Source organism: Brachyistius frenatus, unplaced genomic scaffold (genome assembly GCF_029030835.1).
Source record: "Brachyistius frenatus isolate BFR_SWC_R1_liver_20210118 unplaced genomic scaffold, ASM2903083v1 Contig_278, whole genome shotgun sequence".
NCBI classification, from domain to species: domain Eukaryota; kingdom Metazoa; phylum Chordata; class Actinopteri; family Embiotocidae; genus Brachyistius; species Brachyistius frenatus.
The window spans coordinates 355,141-371,950 of NW_027210877.1; the positions used below are offsets into that span (position 1 = coordinate 355,141).

The 16,810-nt window shown below is 42.1% G+C and overlaps 1 protein-coding gene across 4 annotated transcripts in view; it reads right to left on the bottom strand.

Annotated features, from left to right (window-relative positions):
• nckap5l (NCK-associated protein 5-like) overlaps positions 1–16,810 on the bottom strand; it is a 35,915-nt gene that overhangs the window by 13,069 nt on the left and 6,036 nt on the right. For 2 of the 4 annotated variants that reach the window (XM_069721913.1, XM_069721917.1), the window contains exons 2-3: positions 12,781–12,950; positions 2,501–2,586 (exon numbers count right to left, since the gene is read on the bottom strand). The gene's annotated coding sequence lies outside the window, so the exon portion shown is untranslated. Of the gene's footprint in view, positions 1–2,500; positions 2,587–6,666; positions 6,686–12,780; positions 12,951–16,810 lie in introns of those variants that run through there. The other 2 variants (XM_069721916.1, XM_069721915.1) reach the window with 2 other exon arrangements.

The window sequence follows — 16,810 nt, forward strand, 5'->3', positions numbered from 1 at the left end:
ACACATTAACATCTGTTTGATCTTCAGCAGCGACAACGCTGAGAGCTTCTAAATACAAACTCCTTTCTTCACTAACAACAACAATAATAATAACAACAACAACAATAATAATAATAGCACAAAGCTGCAGCTCACGCTCTCTCCCTCTCTCTGATCAAGTGTAAACAAAGTTCAGACAAAGTGAAAACAAAGTGTAAGTACAGTGTAAACAAATCTCTCCATCCCCCCCCTCTCTCTCTCTCCCCCTCTCTCTCCATCCCTCTCTCTCTCTTCATCCCTCTCCCTCCCCCTCTCTCTCTCTCTCTCTCTCTCTCTCTTCATCCCTCTCCCTCCCCCCTCTCTCTCTCACTCCCCCCTCTCTCTCTCTCTCTCTCTTCATCCCTCTCTCTCTCTCTCTCACTCCCCCTCTCTCTCTCATCCCTCTCTCTCTACCTCCCTCTCTCTCCATCCCTCTCTCTCCATCCCTCCCTCTCTCTCTCTCTCTCTCTCCATCCCTCCCTCCCCATCACTCTCTCTCTCTCTGTGTACACACAATGTAAACAAAGTGTAAACAAAGTGTAAACGAAGTGTAAATGAAGTGTAAAAAGTGTAAGTAAGGTATAAACAAAGTGTATATTAAGTGTAAACTGAGTGTACACAAATGGTAAGGAAAATGTAAATAAAGTGTAAACAAAGTGTAAGTAAAGTGTAAACAAAGTATATATGTGTAAAGTAAATGTAAGTAAAGTGTAAATAAAGTGTATATTAAGTGTAAACAAAATGTAAGTAAAGTGTATACAAAGTGTAAATTAAGTGTACAAATTTTAAGTACAGTGTAAACTAAGTGTAACCAAAGTTCAGAAAGTGTAAACGAAGTGTAAATGAAGTGTACAAATTTTAAGTAACGTGTAAACAAAGTGTATATTGTGTAAAAACAAAGTGTAAGTAAAGTGTAAACAAAGTGTAGCGAGGCGCCGCGCTCGCAGCTTAAAGCTCCAATCAGTGAACTAAACAGGGCGGATCATGTGTCGCCTTGGAGCCAAACGAACATGTGGTGCTTTTGTTCCTCCTGAAAAATTACTCAAACGGATACCTGTGCATTGAAAAATGTGAGCTGCAGGGAAGTTGGCGGGACAAACAAATAAAGTGAAACTAGACACCCGAGGAAAAAAAAAAAAAAAAAAAGTGTCTTTGGCTGTAAATAAAAAAGCCACGGTGTGCTTTAAACAAATTACCCAGAAGCCACTGCAACAGCGGTTGGTGTAACTTTTCATCGGTTGTTCACCAACGACACACACAGCGAGTGTCGGATAATGAAAAAAGTAGAGAGACGGAGGAAATGAAACGAGGAACCAAAACCAAGTTAAAGATAAATTTCAGGATATTTTCACAACGAACCAGAACAACAATCAGTCGATGGACAGAAAATGATTCTAGAACTCCTTCTATCAAAACTGCAGAAGCTTCTTTCCATCCACCTTCCCAAATGTTAAGACTTACTGTTTGTATTTGTGATATAAATCAAATATCTTTAGGTTTTGGACTGTTAAACAAGCAAACTGAAATCATCACAAGCTCTGTTTTGTCAGTAAAATAATCTTTAAAGTCAAATATTTGATGGTTCAAGCTTCTCAGATGTGAGAATTTACTGTTTTTCTCTCATTTATGTGATTGTAAATTGAACATTTTGTCTTGTTAAAACAAGCAACCTAAAGATGTCTCTTTGGTCGTGGTGAGTTGTTCACAGCTAACCAGAACAACATCAGTTAATGGACAGAAAATGAATGTAGAATTCCTTCTGTCAAAACTGCAGAAGCTTCTTAATATCCACCTTCTCAAATCTGAAGATTTACGGTTTTAAATTTTTATATAAAACAGTAAATTTAATATCTTTAGGCTTTGGACTGTTAAAAAAAAATGAAAACTGGAATCATCACCAGCTCATATTTTATGACATTTCATAGATTCAATGATCTACAAACTAATACATTTTCAATTGATAACTAAATAAATACAATGAAAAACGAAATTATTTTGGTGATTGATTGATTGATTCAGTGCAAAAGGTATTGTTCCAGTTTCAAATCTGCTGGTTTTCTGAATATCTTTGCAGTTGTGGATGTTTATTTGGACAAAGAAAGAAATGTAGAGCTCAAACAATCCGTTTCTTCAACTGTCTTGATCATTTTGTCAGTAAAAGACTCTTCATAGTCTTTTTTAGAGGACAAAAAGTCAAATATTTGATGGTTCCAGCTTGTCAGATGTGAGAATTTGCTGTTTTTCTCTGATTTGAACTGAATATTTTGGAGTTTTAATCTGATATTTGGACAAAACAAGGAACATGAAGATGTCACTTTGTGTTGATTGTCAACTTTCTCAACTATCTTGGCTTTTCGTGGTAAATATTAAAAATAATTATTAGTTTTTAGAGAACTAGTCCTTTCAAAATCAACACACTTTGCAGTGTGTTTTTTTTTTCCAGATGACAACATGATGGAAACACATGCAAACACTCGCTCACCTGTGGGTTGAGCTCTCGTAATGATCCTTGAAGACAAGTCGGTCTCCCGTCAGGCACCTCTGTCTCCCAACAACAAAACCTCAGAGCTGAAAGAGAGAAAACACGTTTTAATGAACAACTCTCATCAGCACTGAGAAACATCTTCATGTTCTTCAATCATAAGACAGAAACCACAAGATTGCAGCGAGTGGAATGAGATCTTGAAAACAGTTTGGGGCGGTCCGAGGCCAATGACACCTGCGCTGAGGTGGGCGAAGGCTGCTGGTCGAGCGAACAGGAAAGCGAGAGCAGAGGAGGAGGAGGATGCTGCGATGCCCTCGGGGAGACACCGACAGAGCAAAGACCACAAGTTCCTCCGTCTCTCTTCTTCCTCTCGTGATTCCTTTCATCTCTGAGTCATCGTGAAGTGTAATGAAAGAAACATGCATGAATAATTCAGCACTCCCCTTTCTAATAACGCAGGACACCCTGACTGAGAGCCACGCAGTCATTTGTTTTTAAAGTTTCAGAGTTCAACACTGATCAACACAGACATGTTCAGGTATTAACTCTTCACTTCCACAAGCAGTTTGCATAGTAACACAAGCCTGATCCTTTCACATCTTGTCCAACTGAAATGGGATTAGAGGTGTTGAGCATCTGCCCTCTCAATCTTAACAGAGCAAAAGCAGATCATCGGGTTTGGCGGTGTCCTCCTCGGTACACCTGGTCCTGGGAAAAAATACAGCCTGATCTGTGATCCGTGTCGGGAAGCTGGGAATCACAAAGGCAGCATATCCCCCGAGCCAGAAAACAAAAAGCAGAAAGAGAAACTCGATGTGTTTAATCACCGCGGTCACTTTGATTTGTGAAGAAATAGTGAATCAAACTCAGGTTTTGGTGAGATTCAATTCAATTCAATTTTATTTATATAGCACCAAATCACAACACTCTCTTGTAACAGAAGAAAGCTCCAATAGAAGGAAATAAAAACTCTCTTTTAACAGAAGAAACCTCCAACAGAAGGAAATAAAAACTCTTTTAACAGAAGAAACCTCCAACAGAAGGAAATAAAACTCTCTTTTAACAGGAAGAAACCTCCAACAGAAGGAAATAAAACTCTCTTTTAACAGGAAGAAACCTCCAACAGAAGGAAATAAAAACTCTTTTAACAGAAGAAACCTCCAACAGAAGGAAAAACTCTCTTAACAGAAGAAACCGCCAACAGAAGGAAAAACTCTCTTTTAACGGAGGAAACCTCCAACAGAAGGAAATAAAAACTCTTAACAGAAGAAACCTCCAACAGAAGGAAATAAAAACTCTCTTTTAACAGAAGAAACCTCCAACAGAAGAAAATAAAAACTCTCTTTTAACAGAAGAAACCTCCAACAGAAGAAAAAAACTCTCTTTTAACAGAAGAAACCTCCAACAGAAGAAAATAAAAACTCTCTTTTAACAGAAGAAACCTCCAACAGAAGAAAATAAAAACTCTCTTTTAACATGAAGAAACCTCCAGCAGAAGGAAAAACTCTCTTTTAACAGAAGAAACCTCCAACAGAACCAGATGCTGTAGATGAGAATGAGAGGATGAGATTCATGAAATGAAGCCCCCAAAAAAAAAATCAAAGGCGACTGAAGCAAAGCAGGAAGAAGAAATGCACAAAAGCTTCTTAAATCATGTCAGTGAGCGTTTCGGGGATTTGGCAGCTTGGAGGATCTGTCAAACGGAACCTTTTCCATCTGCCAATCTGGAGACGAGCACGCTGAACTTCTTGCTGTGTCGGCAAAGTGTGGAGGCGGGAGATGTAAACAATGTGACAAAAAAACTAAATCCTCACATGGTGGAACTAAAACAAGACTGAACATCCCCCCCAAAAAAATAAATGTAGGCCAAAGTTAATTTATATTTATTTTTTTATTTTCTGCAGACACACCATCACCATGGCGATGTCTGTCTGTATCTTTAATACAGATGCAGATAAATATCAAAGAGGGAAGGAAGAGTCTTGGTGTGTGTGTGTGTGTGTGTGTGTGTGTGTGTGTGTGTGTGTGTGTGTGTGTGTGTGTGTGTGTGTGTGTGTGTGTGTGTGTGTGTGTGTGTGTGGGAGGGGGGGAGATCCCTCAGCTGCCTGCTTCCTGTCTGATGTTTTTGGCTGTACGAAGCGAGACCAATCGTTCACAAGCAATATTTTGGTGGGTGAGAGGTGGGGGAGGGGACGGATGAGCTTCTTCCTTCTTCTCCCCCCACCTCTCACCCCCCCCCCCCCCCACACACACACACACACACAAAGTCTGAGAGCAATCAAAAGAAAAAACTATGTTAAATGCCGGCCCAGACGTCCCGGGGAGGAAACGCCTATACGACGCCCTCCCTTTATGGCATATGGATTTATGACACTTTGTTAGACCAACACAGTCCTATAGGTGCTTCCTGTCGGTACCCATCAGGAGGAGGGCGTCCTGTAGGTGCTTCCTGTCGGTACCCATCAGGAGGAGGGCGTCCTATAGGTGCTTCCTGTCGGTACCCATCAGGAGGAGGGCGTCCTATAGGTGCTTCCTGTCGGTACCGATCAGGAGGAGGGCGTCCTATAGGTGCTTCCTGTCGGTACCGATCAGGAGGAGGGCGTCCTATAGGTGCTTCCTGTCGGTACCGATCAGGAGGAGGGCGTCCTATAGGTGCTTCCTGTCGGTACCCATCAGGAGGAGGGCGTCCTATAGGTGCTTCCTGTCGGTACCCATCAGGAGGAGGGCGTCCTATAGGTGCTTCCTGTCGGTACCCATCAGGAGGAGGGCGTCCTATAGGTGCTTCCTGTCGGTACCCATCAGGAGGAGGGCGTCCTATAGGTGCTTCCTGTCGGTACCCATCAGGAGGAGGGCGTCCTATAGGTGCTTCCTGTCTGTACCGATCAGGAGGAGGGCGTCCTATAGGTGCTTCCTGTCGGTACCCATCAGGAGGAGGGCGTCCTATAGGTGCTTCCTGTCTGTACCGATCAGGAGGAGGGCGTCCTATAGGTGCTTCCTGTCTGTACCGATCAGGAGGAGGGCGTCCTATAGGTGCTTCCTGTCTGTACTGATCAGGAGGAGGGCGTCCTCTGGTGCTTCCTGTCAGTACCCATCAGGAGGAGGGCGTCCTATAGGTGCTTCCTGTCGGTACTGATCAGGAGGAGGGCGTCCTCTGGTGCTTCCTGTCAGTACCCATCAGGAGGAGGGCGTCCTATAGGTGCTTCCTGTCTGTACCGATCAGGAGGAGGGCGTCCTATAGGTGCTTCCTGTCTGTACCGATCAGGAGGAGGGCGTCCTATAGGTGCTTCCTGTCAGTACCGATCAGGAGGAGGGCGTCCTATAGGTGCTTCCTGTCTGTACCGATCAGGAGGAGGGCGTCCTGTAGGTGCTTCCTGTCGGTACCGATCAGGAGGAGGGCGTCCTCTGGTGCTTCCTGTCTGTACCGATCAGGAGGAGGGCGTCCTCTGGTGCTTCCTGTCGGTACTGATCAGGAGGAGGGCGTCCTATAGGTGCTTCCTGTCTGTACCGATCAGGAGGAGGGCGTCCTCTGGTGCTTCCTGTCGGTACCCATCAGGAGGAGGGCGTCCTATAGGTGCTTCCTGTCGGTACCGATCAGGAGGAAGGCGTCCTATAGGTGCTTCCTGTCTGTACCGATCAGGAGGAGGGCGTCCTCTGGTGCTTCCTGTCGGTACCGATCAGGAGGAGGGCGTCCTATAGGTGCTTCCTGTCGGTACCGATCAGGAGGAGGGCGTCCTATAGGTGCTTCCTGTCGGTACCGATCAGGAGGAGGGCGTCCTATAGGTGCTTCCTGTCGGTACCGATCAGGAGGAGGGCGTCCTGTAGGTGCTTCCTGTCGGTACCGATCAGGAGGAGGGCGTCCTATAGGTGCTTCCTGTCGGTACCGATCAGGAGGAGGGTCACAGCGAGCCGGCATGCTGCTGTCATCATCATCTAATGGAAGCTAAAGGGGATGTTAAATGCTACAGCTGAGAGCCATCCATGTGAAAATCAATACCGGAAACAAAACACACGTCGCTGTCATGCTACTCAATCAATGGTCACAAAAAAAAAAAAAAATTTCAATGAAAATGTCAGCTGGACAAAAACTGCAGCAGGATTCACACATGAAACAACAACCCTGTCCTCCTTCCTTTGAGTAGAGATTATATTTTGGGTGAGCTCACCTTGCTGCCAGTCATCCAGTCATTGGCAGATCTCGTCCTGGCTGAAGGAAAAAAACACCGGAGAAAGAAAAAAAGAACAAGAGACCACAACCTTACGAGACCCCCCACCACCCCTCCTCTTGTCCGGTAGAAGTGCCGTCACTCTGCGGCCGAACGAGCCGCTTTCTTTCCTTCTTCGAGCTAGAAAACGCACCCGTCGTCGGGCATGTGTGCGTCTGTGCTGTCTGCAGGAGCTGCCATGTCTCCCATTGTTCCAGCAGGCTTCCTCCACCCAGCAGACCTACTACAACAGCTGTGGACCAGCCCCGCCTCCCTCCTCCTCCTCCTCCTCCTCCTCCTCCTCCTCCTCCTCCAACAACTCCTGCCTCTCTGCTGCTGCTGAATATTAACCCCGCAGCTGCCGGCTCGGGCCGTGGAGGAGAGGAGGAGAGGAGGAGAGAGGGGGAGGAGGAGGAGAGGGGGAGAGGGAGAAGGGGAGGAGGAGGAGAGGAGGAGAGAGGGAGGAGGAGGAGAGGAGGAGAGGGGGAGGAGGAGGAGAGGGGTAGAGGGAGAAGGGGAGGAGGAGGAGAGGAGGAGAGGGGGAGGAGGAGAGAGGGGGAGAGGGAGGAGGAGAGGGGGAGGAGGAGGAGAGGGGGAGGCTGTTTCAAGAGGAGACCCCGGACAAAGAGGACGTTAACAGAGAGGAAGTCCGACCATCCCGCAGCCCGGTGGCCTAGAAAGAAAACCGGCTTGTGTGTTAAGAGGATTTTCTTTGTCAGCCACATCGGTTGAAGAGTTGAAGGCTGCAGACAGTCACTGCTCTCCTTATCGATTTGTTTGGTCTATTTTATCGATAGTTTAGCTTATAAAATGCTACGTGAACCCCAAAAACGGTTTGTTCTGTCCAAAATGAAAACCGGAAGATGATGAAAGTGAGAGATGATAAGCAACTCGACTCATACAATGAATCGGAAGTTTCAGTGTCTTCATTACAAAGTTTGTCTGCACTGAAAAATGTTGAACTGTGATTGATCCCAAACATGAACGTTAGGATTGTTTATTAGCCGACAAATCCACATTGGATCTCTTTCTTTGAAACCTTTTCTTTATTGGCCTTTTTTGCCTTTATTCAGGCGGGAAATGAAGTGTAGTCACCGTCCAGCCGGGAATTGAACCATATACTCAAAAATCGTCATCTCAATTCAAAGTAAATGACAAGCTAAGCACTCATACTGACGTGATGACGAGCAGCAGAAGAAGAAGCCAGAACATTTCTGGCTTTTGAAAGAAGCTAGTTTTGTTATTGATTAAACTACACCGGCAGGTTTTTGCTCAATATAATAACCGTAAAGCTGCAACTGTTAGTCAATTCATTGTTTTGCTGACAGAAAATTAATCTACAAGTATTTCAAACATCAAATTGTCATTTTAGTTTATCAAGCAAAAAACTAAAAACTTTGAAGCTTCTTGAGTGCAGTGATTTCCTGCTTTTCTGATTGTAAACTGAATACTCACATTGTTTTTAACTGTACATTATTATAACAAACAGCTTTCACTTTTTTCACATAATTTGTAGACAAAACAAACGAGAATAAACTGTTTTAAGTACCTCTCTGCTCCAAAATCTCATTCCCAGAAGATTTTTATCCAGAAAAAAAAAAATCCCCCAATGCCTTAAAAGTGGCTTCAATGTAATTTGACACCATTTCCTTCATAGTCCCCACCTCTAGCTCCACCCACTCCTCTGGGATTGGTTCCTTAAGTTTGTGACTTATGAAATTGTGCCTGTCTGAATCTGTGTTTTTGAGACTATCAGACTGTCACTTTCCAAAACAGAATATTAGAATGTTTTAGACAAAAACAAAAACAGCCTTCAATGATTGTTTGTTTAAATATTTGGCCGATAATCGACAAGCTTTAGATATAATTTCCCGGAACTCAGTGTGACTTACGTAAATGTCTTGTTTTGTCTGTCCAACAATCGAAAACCCAAATATTCAACTTGTCTCACATCAACAAAGAAATGCAGCAAACCTTTCACAGTTTAGAAGCTGCAATCAGAAAAAGTCTGACCTGATTAAAACGTTAGCAGTTTAAGTGTCATGCCGTAATTTTTGTTGGGAGTGATACAGCATGTTTGTACTATCTGCGTGTCGGCAGCGTTGAGTTTGTCAGTGTCTCGCCACTTTATCTCGCCAGGTTTTCCCCCTGCGTGACTCATCTGCTGTCCTTGTTAATGAAGCCACATCACCCCAGACATACCAGACACACTAAACCGAGTCTGCTGACAAAAAAACCACCCGGCAGCCACGGCAACAACAACAGGAGGAGGAAAACACTCTGGTTTTTCATGAGCAGAATGTGGGAGGATAATACGATAAAGCAATAATGGAAGGCAACACTTCCCCCGCGGCGGCCTCTGCTAACTATTTCTAAGAGGCGGATCTATACGTTGTTTTTTTTATTTGACCCCAATTGAGTCGACATGAGACCTGACCTGAATCGACGCTGCCCCAACCAGACTTCCTAAACACAAAAATCAAGTGCCCCCGGGGGTGCTCACATGGATGTCAGTTGTTTCACACTATTGTCATTCAGATCTCGCCGAGTACAGAAGTGTCCCACATTCAAATTCACAAGCAGAAAATCTGATTCTGTGTCTGGAAACCAGAGAAGCCACGTTTGTTTTGTTTTTTGTCTTTAAGATAAATGCTGACACTGATGAATCCCAGCTGGAAAAAAAAAACTAAAAACAGGGGAAACCCAGAGACAAAAAAAACACTGCTTCATGATGAGCTGTTTGTCTTTGAAAAAAATAAAAAAAAAAAAAAAAAAAGCACGAGTCATCATTAAGAATTAACCACCACAGAAAAAAAACACAGGAGACACGCTGAGATTCACATCAAAAATCAGCCAGATCAAAAGAGCTCGTTGTCCACTGAGGATTTCTCCTCTTATTGCTGACACATGGCTGCCCCGTCTGTCCTCGTCGCCACCTAGTGGTTGAAAAGCTCCAACTAAAAAGGGAGGCTTCTTAAAACTATAAACAGATGCCCACATGAAGGAACACAGGGGCAGTTTTTTTCTTCGATCATTCTGCAGTACGTTTAAAGACACTATTATTATGATCATTTTAAAAGGAAGAAAATGTAAAATAATCTCTGATTAAAGTTTGTTTTTTATTAGTTTAAGGTGATTATCTTTGGACTGTTGATTTGAGGACTTTGGGGAACTTTTTACAGGCTGAATATTATCAAGAAAATAATCTGAGAGACATTTGAATATCAATTATAAGTCTTTATAACAGAAAACTTACAATAATATAGATGGGAAACAAGAAATTCGACAATTCCCACATGAGCCAACTCTGGAAGGAAAAAACCCTTTTAACAAGAAGACAACCTGAACCAGACTCAGAGGTTAGCAGAGAGAGAAAAGAACCGCAGAGAGAGATAACAGGCAATAAACACTGGGTAGGTTGATGGGCTCAGTAATCACCGATCACAAAAACTTCAACTTTGGGAAACTATGATGGCAGTTTTTGAACTTTTTGTAAACCAAAACAATTAATGGATGGATGAATAAAATAATCAGACAATTAATTGATGATGAAACTAATCATAAGCTACAGTACTAATTCATTCCTCCTGTTTATACTGGCCAATTTGAGGTCATGAAATTAGCCACATGGTATTGAATGCGTCTCCAGTGACCACCTTGTGATGGGATCTCACCTCACTCCATGCAAACCAATAGTTACACTTTAATGCTGCTACTGCATGTGAAGAAGGCAAGCTGTTATTTGAATAGTTTGTGACCATTGCTGTGTCCAGCAGCGGTAACACCCCTACGTCAAGTGCCAGATGTAGCCCCTGTCAGCATTGTTGAAAAGAGACAATCCATTAAAGCTCCCACATTGCATAAATTCTAATGTAATTTCTTATTTTATGATAAAGCAGGTTTAAGTGCTGTATAAACGCTGCAAAAGTGTCAAAACACTCAGTTCCACTAAGAAGTGCAAAACACAAGCCCGTATTCAGCAACAAGCCGTTTGGACTTCCTTAAGTTTGTGATGTCACAAACTCACACTCATGTCATATGTCAGCCCTCAGTCCGGTCCAATATCCAACTTGTTATGTGGTAGAAAACAGAGCGGTCGTTCAGCTACAAGACTGAAGAAAAACCTGTGATTGGCCTGCATGTACGTCACTCGGAAATAAGCCAGCCAATCAGAAGAAAGGGTCGTTGATATCGATGCATCTTAACGACACAGACACAAAAAAGCCTGTTCCTGTTTCTTGGTAGAGCTGATGGGTCTTGATATCCATAGGAATATATTTCTATAAGGATATATTTCATGATTTTTGGCACTAAAAAACCTCAGAAATATATCCTTATGGATATCAAGACCCAAAATTAAAACCCAGAAAAATGTAAAGCACTGGACCTTTAACTGTCAAATACAAACATGTCTTTTTGGTCCCTGTGCAGAGAAAACTCACCATGCAGCACAATAGCAGGTAACTACGCATGTCACTTGAAAAAGCTGAATGAAGGCCTGTCGGGATCGTCAGACGTCTGCACGGCATGAATGGACATCGAGGAGCAGCTTCCCTTTCTAAGAGGGTCAAAGGCTGAGCGGGCCGACATGACCTGAATGAGAGCCGGTCACATGTTCTCCTGGAGCTAACACAAGGGAACGAGGATAACTCCCGAAATAAAAGGCCTATTGTCACCCCCACCCCACCCCTGAGTGAGGATCTGGTAATGTGGACATAAAGAGAGTCCGGCTTCAGAGTGTCAAGAGGCGATAAAGAAGGTCTCCAGGATCTGACATGCGAGCGACCTAAAACTCATGCAAACGGCATGTAAAGCAGGACGTGTCACGCCGTCATCGCACCAGCTGACTCCTCCGTTCACACATAAGCAAACTCCTCAAGGCCTGATTACATGAGAAATCCCCCCCGCCCCCCGCCTGAGAAATAGCTGGTGAGCTGGTTAGCATCGGCGTGTGAACAAATTGAACCAGGGAGCTGTTAGTTTGTTTAAATTTCCAACTCAAAGTGCATAAATCCTCACATTTAAAGGCGCCACTGATCGCTAATGGTTTAAACTATCTGCTAACAGCTAACTGTTGTCCGACAGCAACAACAACCCTCTTAAGTGATATTTGTAGCGACACATTTTTCGGCAGCATGGCTTTATAGGCGTAATCCTGGTAAAATAAAACAGAAAGACTGACAGACATGTAATGTGGATTGTTTTTGAAAATATGACTCATCATATACATTTTCTCTTCAAGACCCTTTTAGTCTAGTGTTACAAAAAAGTAAACAGAGTGCAATCAATTGTAATTATCAAACACATGGCATCAAATCGGGACAATAAGCTGAATATATTCAAGTTATTTGGTGGCTAACTGAACAGAAATCATGTAAAAATGTCATGCTGCGCTCTGCTTGATTACAACGGATATTTTTCTTAATCGATTAGTCAGTTCATGAGGAAATTACTTTTATTTTATTAAATACTCAACGTACTGTTCAGCCTCGTTTTAACTTGTCAATTGTGAAGGTTTTCTGCTTTTTTCTTATGTAACAAATATCTCATTTAATGTTTGTGTGTTTTGGACTGCAATTTAAATATTTGACCTTTCAGGTTTGAATAAAAATTGAGGGTCATTATTAAGATTTTCTGACCAATTGTTTAAATAAGAGTTGAAGCAAAAATATCATCACTTGCTACTTTCAGCTTTTCATTAAGGTGCCTGAACGCTGCATTTGATTATAAATATTCATTTTTCTGCTCTGCACTTATGCTTGACGTGTCACACAGTAAATGGAAGGTAATTTGAGGATGTCAGACTGGCCTCTAAGGAAACTGTGATTTCTATATATTTTCTGACATGTTATAGTTTTGACGATTCATTGACGGAAAGATCAATCGATTACAAAAATAATCCTTCGAGCAGGCCGTTGTTCGTAAAGAAACAAGGAGCCCAGATCTGCCAGCAGATGGTTCACAGCTGAGGTCTGAATTCAGAGCTTTAAATCAGACTCACGGAGCACAAACGCACCATTGAGGAGCCGACAGTTTAACGGGCAGCGCTCCGAGCGAAGACGGAGATCAACCTACCTCCAAAGAAATGTGACACTGGGATGTGCCGGGTGGTTCTGGCCGGGCTGTAAAACCCCGCCGGTGTTAGCGGAGGCCTCGGCTTAGTCGGACCTCATTAGGAAGTCAGGAGTTGAAGCCGGTGAGCCGTCATCGCCGGCTGGCTCTCTCGTCTGGCCTGCTGATGGCACCTTTTTAAAACAAAGTCGGTAGAAATCACCCTCACATGTAACTCTTAACAGGAAAGAGTTTCAGGAACTTTTTAAAGAAAAATGTTAGGATTTGATGCTTTTTTTTGTCATATAGGTCTTTAAATTTAAAATCTTTTGCTTTTGGACTTCTGGTTGGACAAAACAAGCAAACCGAAGACATGACAATGGTGCCTAAGAAACTGTGGATGCCATTATTTTAACAAATGATAAATAATCGTTAGCTCCAGCCCTATACGCAATAGTGTACTTTAAAAGTTATTTTACTTGTCTTTAAAGCACCTTATGTACACCTGCCTGCTTCCGATCTCAGAACCAGGATGTCAGGTCCTTCTCGTACTTTGAGTCTTTAAGTTTGTTCAAAACAGCAGAAACTTTCAGTGAGATTCAATAAAACAAGAAAAAGACAAATGTTAAAAATAAAAAAATTGTGAAACGACTCATTTTGTAACAACAGAAGCTTACAATGACCAAGAAAAACGAAATATATGGCCGGATCTGGATCTCAAATTCAGATCATCAAAATCACTTCCCGTTTTAAAATCTAGATTGGAAAAATACTTGTTTTTACTATTAAACACTTTTAATATTAATTTACTGCCACTTTACATCATGTATATCTTTGTGTGTTGTTTGCGTGATATTCTTTTTTTTTTTTTTATTGTTTCATTGTTTTTATTGCTCAGCTTGTAATTTCTTCCAATTCTTTTAATTTATTTGTTTGGTGCAACTGCATCTTTGTTTAGGTGTATATATGTTTTGTAGCTGTATATATTTCTATTCATGTCTATTTATTAATATTCCTTGTATGTGTAAACAAACCTGGCCAATAAAGATGATTTTGATTCTAAATAATTTTGTCACAAATAAACAGCAACAAAAAAAAAAGTCAACTTACTGAATCCCGTTTGGTTTTAAACTGCTTGTTAGACAAGATCTGCAGTTTAACTGTGAAGTTTATCTTTCAGAAACTGTAATTAATAACTTAATAGAGAAAATAATTGTTTAATTTGTAATGAAAATGATTCAAAGAACGTTCTCCAGTTCATTTCTGCCATTATAAAAAGCTCCGTAATGAGAAGCATCTGTAAAGTTAGGTTTCACAGCGCTGAGTGCTCGGTGGAGACGACGAGGAACCAGAGGAACAACTGCGTCTGTCCAGCTCCGCGCTGCGTTTCCGTGAGTCAGCAGGAAAAAAAATTGAGAAATTTGGAGTTTGAGCAAGACACGCTGGCGAGAACAGACGAGTTAATCCAGGCGGCCGTCGTCCAGGCTGAGGAGCTGCAGCAAGTTGCATGAGGACGCTGGCGGATCATCGACTGTCTTTGGGCTTCACAAAGATGACTCGCTGTCACCCGATGTAGATACGGCTCGGTATCAAAAATGTCTGACCATTTTAGAAAATCCATTCTAAGAACAACATTGCGGTACAAATACTTAGTTTTCATGCAGTTTAGAGGGGGAGAGCAAAACCAGCTTGGTTTTGTTGCTACAATTTACTGAAGTTCATAAACGCCTCCCATGCAAAACTATTGCTAGACGCTACAATTTACCGATGTTCCCTGAACGCCTCACGTGCAAACTATCGCTAAATGATTGCTAGCCTGCTACGCACAGTAAAGCCTCTAGTTTCTGCAGCGCAAACAACTCACACAGGTGTGTGGTGAAAGATTAGAGTTAAATAAGGCGTTCTAATGCAGATTTTCCTGTAAACCAAACCAAGCCAGGCTACGTTGCTTTCTGACACTGAAGAGAAGCGTAATTGTAGTAAAAGTCATGCGTTTTGAAACCAAAACATGTTGGTGTGGCTGTAGCTTAGGTATCGAAATTTCGTCCCAAATGAGAAGTTGTTTTGGTAGGTTAGGTTAGGTAGTTACTTTATTAATCCCCAAAGGGAAATTTTTTGGGATACTAGATAGTATCGAAGCAGGAGATCACCTATCAGAGTATTTTCCACCACAAGAACTTTTACAAGCGAATCTTCTCAAGTCACTAAAATACAAATTCTGTTTTTGAGCAAAAAGCACCTTCGTCCTCAGATGATCTCATGAAAACAGGTCACCGTCCTCGTACTGGTTCAAGGACTACGTCCACAATAAACCGGGTACATTTGTGAAGCCGTGTTTTTCTGTTTTGATCTTGTTAAAAAACTAAACGTCTTCCTTAAGTGAAAATGGAGCTTTTATAAAAGTGAAACTTGGAAAACGCCGGACAACGGGAGCCGTCAAGAAATGATCACTGACACTGACACGAGCAGTGAGTGAGAAAAACAACAACACTTTGCTGACTTCATAGTCGTTGGAAGCTTCATCGAGCAGTTTGACTTCTGGCTGTTCTGTGAAGACGCCAAAACCTTCAGAAAAACAATGCGTTCAAAAATGACAGCAAGCCGTCACCCACAGACTTTTTTCTCACATCTCCTCTACACACAACAGAAGTTCACAATATGGAACATGGATCCCAAAAATAAATGTTATACTTTGGTCATGTTTCCAGCATTGTTTCGTTGTTTAAGGTTTAACTGCAGTGACTTGTTCTGTCGTTGACTGAACCGCCTCCTTCATAACGGATGGAATAAATTAACAGTTGACAATCTGAGCTCAGTTGAGTTCTTTTGTTTTTCACATCCTAAAATACTGGCTTTACATTTTGCAGCCACTAATTCTGACTGCCACACTTCATTGTAAGTATATACAGTATATGGAAATAAATGTATGTTTTTTTTTTTATTGCAAATTTAGCATGCATCTCTGGTTGTGAGAACTCACGTCAATTTAAATTTTCTTTGGCCAGCTTTTGGTACGTTTTTGCAAAATATGCAGCAGATTTGTGTGGAAACCTGAAAAGATTATTTTATAGGTCTTGTATAAGTCTTATTTTATTTACTTCATAACTATTGTCTCCTATTATTGTTACGAGTTAAAAGTCTGATATAAACACAACATTTTGGGTTAGATAAACCAGATAAATCATCATTTCTCTTTCTTCATTTTGGTTTTACGGACAGTAACCAGAATCGAACTGGAGAAAGAGTTCATTTTTTGAGAATGCATCTAAGAAGCCTAAATCCCGTGATAATCCCCATTTTTATGAACACACTGAGCCTTTTTCTTTTAATTATTTACAGTTTATGATTCTATTCTACTTGTGTGATTACACTCTACATATTTCATCTCCCTCTAAATAACTTGCTCCTGCCGCAGTAACCTTTATTTCCCTCGTTTCATCTCCTACTGTATTAAAAACGCTCGTGAGTCTGTTGATGCGTGTGATGAATTAAAATCTCGTCCTCTTTTAAAAATAAAGAAAGCGGTTATCTGTAAAGGCTGATGTTAAAATCAGAGAGGCCGGTTAACCCAGAGAGAGAAATGAAAATAAACTGCAGCGGTGCACAAAGGAAGAGTTTTTAATCCGGTTATCACGAGTCGTAACACGAAATCTGAGTGTAGAAACCCCAAAAAACAAACACAACTGCAGCTATTAATTCTTTTTTGGGCCAAACAGGAAGTGGATGAAACCGGTGAGCTTGAATTGATTAAAGCTGCATTTCTTTTCTCCGATGAAACGAATGTTTGTTGCAGCCGAATTGGCTTCCTCGCTCGACCATCCATGTTTGCACGACCGCAGAGTCATGTGAAGGCTTTTATTTTGAAGGAGTGTTTCGGGGTGGTGGGAGCCCTCTCCTCCCCCTCTGGGGAAACAATGCAGCAGAGATGATTCCTTTGATGTGAATATTTGCATTGTGTAAAAAGCACCGAGGATCTTGACGAGGTCTCCGTCGGCTCCGCCTCCCGCTGTGAGCTCCACCGTATCACTTCGACTCCGCGGGGTAATTGATGAAT